A 6,829-nucleotide genomic window follows, 5' to 3' on the forward strand; every position below is an offset into this window, starting at 1 on the left:
GGGTTCAGCAGCATCTACGGCGGGCCCATAAGGTGTGGCAGGAAACGCGAGTGGCATTGTCCCGCACGGCGGCCCACAACAAGGACATTGCAGATCGCCGACGGCGACCTGGACCTACCTACCGGCCAGGGGACAAGGTCTGGCTCTCATCCCGGGACATGCGCCTCGCCGGGTGCTCCAAAAAGTTGGGTCCGCGCTACATCAGTCCTTTCGAGATCCTGTCAATAATTAATCCCGTTACAGTGAAGCTCCGACTACCGCCCTCGCTCAAGGTGCATCCGGTGTTCCACGTTTCCCTCCTCAAGCCTGAGACCCCCAGCCCGCTGCATCCACCTGCACCAGCTCCGCCTCCTCCCCGAGTGGTCGATGGGGATCCGGTCTACACGGTCAAGGAAATTATGGACTCAAGGCGCAGGGGCCGGGGCTTCCAGTACCTGGTCGACTGGGAGGGCTACGGACCTGAAGAGCGGCAGTGGGTCCCTCGCTCCTGGATCCTGGACCCGTCATTGTTGGACACCTTTCATGCAACACACCCAGATAAACCAGGTGGTCCGCCAAGGGGCGTCCGTTAAGGGGGGGGTACTGTCATGGTTCGGTTCTCAGCCCTGTTGTGCTCTTATGTTTCAGTGCCAGTAACGAGGGGGGCGTTCCCCAGCGCCACACCTGCTACACATTTGCAATCAAGACTTTAAAAGGACTCCGAGCAGCACTGCCCGCTGTCGGATTATTATTTGCTCACCATTGTGTCCAAGTGTTCTCCGCGTTTTCCTGTTGGTAAAGTTTTGAATCTGCTGTCGTCCTAGGTTTAGTTTTGTATTCACGTGTGTGTATCCGCGTCGCCTTTTGTTGTCTTTCCGTGTTTGATTGATATCGTGTAAATATTTCGTGTTGTCCTTGTGCCGGTGCCGGTGCCGGTGGCAAGTGTTTTGTGTTCTCTATTCGGTCCTTGCCTTTTGCAAGTGTTTTTTGTTACGTTAGTGTTCCTTGCCTTTTGCAAGTGTTTTTTGTTACGTTAGTGTTCCTTGCCGTTTGCAAGCGTTTTCAGTTACTTTAGTACTCCTTGCCTTTTGCAAGTGTTTTCAGTTACCTTAGTGCTCCTTGCCTTTTGCAAGTGTTTTGTGTAATTCTCGTAGTCTTGCCTGCGAGCAAGCTTTGCTTCTTCGGTTTGTCAAAAATAAATCGAGATTTTATTTTTCCTCCTCTGAGCCTGCGTTTCTGGGATCTGTTTTTTTATCGACTCTGTCGAGTCGTAACAGTTCAAGGCCTCTATGTAATGTGCCGGCCCAGCACTTTTGAGGACTCCATTTGAATGATGTGCCTGTTGGCCATCTTCCGATCCAGGCAGAAAGCAGTTGTTTCCCAAGAAGGAGTAAGGGTTATTTTTCATAGTGGAGCATCTCATCGGTTCGAACTAGATGTTAAGATGAGCTCTTCTGTACGAGGATGACTCATTATAATCAGCATGTTATGCAAACGAAGCTGCCATTCAACATTTAAGTGGTCAGCGCTGTGATTTCAGCAACAATACAGCACAGGCTCCTGAGGGAGGCAAATAGCAAATGTTGGAGTAGGAAAAATATGCACTGCTAATTCCAGTTCATCCTGTCCAAGTCAAGTAAATAAAATGTTAATGTATGCGGCGCTGAGTGCAAGACAAGCGACATTACTGTTCCATGACCAGGAAGTCACTTTGCCTCCCCGACAAGCAATTCAAACTTTTCGCTGTTTACATGTCACTGTGCTTTTTAACTTTAGAAGAACTATGCCTCATTAAAAATAAATAGATGCATTGTGGCAATTTTTCTTTCATTATAGCCTACTTGCACTGAAAAAGCAAACTCAAAATGGTCATTTTAAGTTGAAAGTAACGACAGTGGAATTTGACAAAATGCGTACTGACAAACTGCAAAGCTTCTCGAAGAATCTCAATGGATATGTGCTACAAAACTGGAGCATCGCTTGGCAGGTCACATCAGCTCTATGGTTACAGATGCAAACAGGACGCATACAAAACAAGAAGAAGAAACATGGAGAAGGCTGTGTTATGTTCTGCATTAGGAATAGGATTATGAAGGCATTCTAGAGTGAAATGTGGTGTCCAGTGTAAAGAAGCTTGGTCCTCAGCTGCAGGTCATGTGTCCTCGAATGGAATCAGGCCAGCTACACATCGAGCAAAGCAGACAAAAATGACTGAAGTTGACCAATATGAGTACTGTAGTGTTTTTATTTTTTATTTATTTATTTATTTATTTATTTTATTTTTTACTCTTCTTGAACCACAAAAACATGGCGCGATTGTCAAGGAAGAAGCGGATTACCACAAAAGGAGGAAACGGGCGACAATAAAGGACAGTGTGGATATTTAGAGATGATCCATTACTCCATATACTAACTGCACCATTTGTACAACAGAGACTCTTCACACTGCTTTTCGCCACAGGTACAAGAGCTGTCAAATTATTATTTTTAATTAGATTCATCACGATTAATTGCTTAATTAAAAAGGTTTTTCTTAAGTGAACATTTTTTGCCCGCCAAATTTGAAGAGCACCTGTTGTGTTAATTTTTTCGACATTTAATGTTATGAGGACGTCTTGGAAAAAAAAAAAAATCTATCCACTGCACACTCTCATTCTCCTCTTTTTCTAATCATTTAATTACTTGCATAATTTAAAATGAAATAAATAACCAATATTTTTGACATGCACAAATATTCTGAATGACATACACAAACATGTATTAAATGTTTTACTTTAATGCATGTAGTTATGATTATTGCTCAAACACAGCTGTGCTACCTTTAATGTAACCACCTGCTGTCAAGCTTACAGTGGGTTTACACCGGATGCGGTTGCGGTGCGGTTGCGGTGCGGTGCGTCTTGACTGCGTGCTCCGGATGCGTCAATTTTTTGGTCAATCCACACAGCACAGCGCACAGCTGCGGTCCGGCAGCTCCGTCGCCGCCCACTTCCCAACGTGTCTCGCGGGACCGCGCGCGCGCGATCATGTGGCATTTCACAACGACAAACATACAGAAAGTCTGTGCTCAACAGAGAAGCAGAAAGAGAGGTAGACTTCTTTTGATTTAACCTTTTCTTCTTCTTCTTCTGCTATGAGATTCCATGCAGCATCCTTTTTTTGGTTGTCCTTATAAAAAGGATGTGCCGTGTCATATATTATTTTGTGGTTTTCCACCTCCAATATAAACCTCTCCTCGTCCATGTTCGCTGGTGTCGAAACCGTGAATGAGCACATGGCCCGGCGACGCCCACGTCACGTTTTGCTGATAAGCTTGCGAAATAGGAGCTGGCGAGTGTTTTATTCTGAAAGGTAACCGGAAATTTATTTTGAAACTGCGTCGGTCTTCCTGTCCCGCTCGATGTGTTTTGTGCTAGCTTGCCATTTGTCGGAGGCCTACCGCTGCGGCGTCCGGCAAAAATAGAAAATAGGCTATCCTTGCGGAAGGGCTGCGGCACGCCGCAGCTGAGACGCAGTCGACACGCAACGCACACGCAAGCGGTGTAAACTGCACCATTCGAATGAATGGAATCTAATTGCTTGCGTCGCCGGACCGCACCGCAACCGCACCGCAACCGCACCGCAGCCGCATCCGGTGTAAACCCGGGGTAAAGGATCATCTGTGGTCAAAATTAATCTGTGTTAACATATGATTAATGCAATAATATTTTGTGATTAATCCATGAGTTAACGTTTTAACTTTGACAGCACTATAATTAATTAAATGCAAATTACTTTTGTTTTATCTAAAGTCCCGTTGGGGTGTTTTTTTAAAGCGAAATTTACCACCGAGCACACCTACTGGAGTCACCCTGCTCATTTTGGAACAACAGGCGTAGGAAATGCCGTGCATTGACCTAATCACTGACCTGCGCAGCCTTCAATGTAACCATCCCCGGTTATGTTCAAGGCTCAAGTGCACTCGAAAAAAATAGTGTGATTAATATGCTTTAATATGTGATTAATGCGACAATTTTCTGTGATTAATTAATCTATTAACGCTTTAACTTTGAAAGCCCTGATTTTTTTTTAAGCCACAAATTGAATTTGAAATCATAAGTCATGGATCATAGTGACAATCTTTTTGTACATTTGAATAAAAGTTAAGTGAAGAAGACATTTTTTTAGTTGGCCTACAGATGTTCTGCCAAACACAAAAGAACAAATCAAAATCAGCAAGAAATCTGCAGTAGACACTTTATTTGCTGTGGTGAGTTATATAAAATAATGTGGTGGGCCATATCTGGCCCTCAGACCTTGAGTTTCATTACAAAGACAACTCCACAGAGTTCCATTCTTTTAGTCGGTGTAAACTCCATGGCCAACTTTACAAGGAAAAACTTTAGTTTTACAGATGCCACATCTACAATGTCACAGATGTGTGTTGTAGAAATGAGGTCGACTGTGACACAGATGTGTAATTACAGACATCTTGTAGAACCACCTGTTATTTTTTTCTGTGAGGGCGGGAGGGAGCAACTATTTGAGATGAGGCATTTATTTATGCACGTGTGCTTCTCATCCTGTGATTCATAGCACAGCTTATGCTGTACTAGAGTGGCTATTTGAACTATTTCAGTATTCAAACACACAAGCCAGGGCATGGCGGGGTCATCACTTAAAATCTCAGAAAATGTAATTCAAGTGAGTGTTGGATATTAGCAGTCTAGTCATCAAATTGAACAGTTGGTGAAACTAATTTGCCACTGACGGGAGCGCACAAAGATGGAATGGTTGGAATAAATTAAGATTCATTTGAAATTGGATTTTTTTTTCCTCTCATGGAGTGTGCAAAGAAATGAGAAGGCTGTGTTGGGGGTGGGGGGTAGCTCCGGAACCCAGGTGGATGGATACATATATGCGGCATCATTAATCATTCCTGTTCGTTCATGTTTGAATTACTTGTGTGTTTTAAATTCTACAGTAATACAGTGACAAATCACAATGGGTTCCCGATTAAATACTAAATATCTCACCTAAAGACACTCCAACTTCTAAATCCTCTCCAGGAAAAGTTCTGTAATAACTATGGAAGGCCTCGAGCCTGCACTCCCTACCTTTCGCCATGCACATTGTTTGCATTCAAAGACCCACACAGCTGGAGGATAAGCCAAGTCGCTTGGCGGATAAAGTATTGCGCCTTTGGCTGCTGCTCCCTCTTTTCATTTCCGTCTGTCTGTTGGAGTGTCGGAGGCTCCTGGCCACAGCTGGAAGATGAATAGTACCGCACCACTCCACTTTGTCATGGTGTCCAAGAAGGTCCTAAATGGCATTGAGAGACTCCGAGGCTCACACAAATAGGATCTCAGCAGCCCCCCTGTAACCTTGTGAGTATGAATCTAAAGAGTTGCTGCATACCCGCGAGTAGGCAAGATTTAAAGCAGTAAGGTGTAGTCATTTTACTTTGAAATATAATCTTTGACATCATTTAAATGTAGATGCCCTGGCTTGCTTGAAGTATGACCAACTGACAGTGAGGCGAAGCAGGGCACAAAGTGTAGCTGGAAATATAATAGAACAATAAAGGAAGTTTTGGAGAAAGCAGATGATAGACACATATGCAGATGTTAAAGAAAAAATAAATAATACATTGAACAGTCCAATGACTAAAATATATTATCATGAACTATTGAATAAATATAAAGAAAAATAAACAGTCTAGGGTTCGCTACTTGTAAAATGTAGCAAGCTAAACGACATCTTATTCCACATTAAATCCATACACTACACTGAAAGTGCGTATCTCTGCTCCTCATGTTCTAAACGCACGACTGTGTTTTGTTAGCAAAACTACTATGTGTCTTTTGTTTACAACTCGGCTCAGTAGCAATCGACTCGCTAGCCCACACAGCTAGCTACAGTAACATCAATGTTAGCCACCACCATAAGAAAAACACCGGACTCAGTGCAACTAAACCGCTTATTCCAGGGGGGACAAAGTTTATAAACGTAGCAACTTGATAATTGTCCACGGTACATGAATGGTGAATGACCTTTATATCCCCTGGATGACAACAATTGCATCTTGCTAGTAGGGGCTACTGTGTACATCTCCTACTAACCAATGGACTCGTCTAAACCATCCTCCAGCAGAACTCATTTTCCAGTAGGCCTATTGATAGAACAAGACTCCCACATTATTTCCATGTGACCTCAGATATCCTATTTTACTGTATTTATAGACCCTTCCAGTGTGACGTCACGTTGAAGTGCGCCCCTAGCGGTGGGGGGCAGGGCGTCATTGCGAGTGAATTAGAAAACATCGAGTGTGAGCTAGAAAATAGGTCAAACAGTTGATAAACCAGCGACCAACGGATGCTCTAATGGCTCAAAGAGAGATGAGAGCATTCCTTCGGCTGCCGGCAGCAATTCTAAACCCCGCGAAAGACAGTGAGGAGGAAAAGACTAGCACGGTGGCTCGTGTGAAACTACGACGCAACATCTTTTTTGTTGCTAGCAGCTTCAAATGACTGATTCGCAGTAATGTAGTGTCCTACTTGGGATGTTTTTTGTGACACTTGACATTATTTCCCACCTTTTAATGAAAAATCAAGTTCTCTACATTTGTTATGGGATGTTTTCCCTCTGGGAGGCGGCGCGGGAGCTAAGCAGTGACGTCAGCTGGAAGGGTCTATTGTGCGTGTTATACAATATATTATGAATAAAACAAGTTTGCCTGGATTAGACCACTCTAACTTTTAATTTTATGCCACTAATTTACAAGATTATTATGCAGATGAAAGCGCGGACAGCTTTTTCATTTGTGTTTCATGTGACAGGTGTGTGTCTCCATATTCCCACTTCATGGATG

Source organism: Festucalex cinctus, chromosome 2 (genome assembly GCF_051991245.1).
Source record: "Festucalex cinctus isolate MCC-2025b chromosome 2, RoL_Fcin_1.0, whole genome shotgun sequence".
NCBI classification, from domain to species: Eukaryota; Metazoa; Chordata; class Actinopteri; order Syngnathiformes; family Syngnathidae; genus Festucalex; species Festucalex cinctus.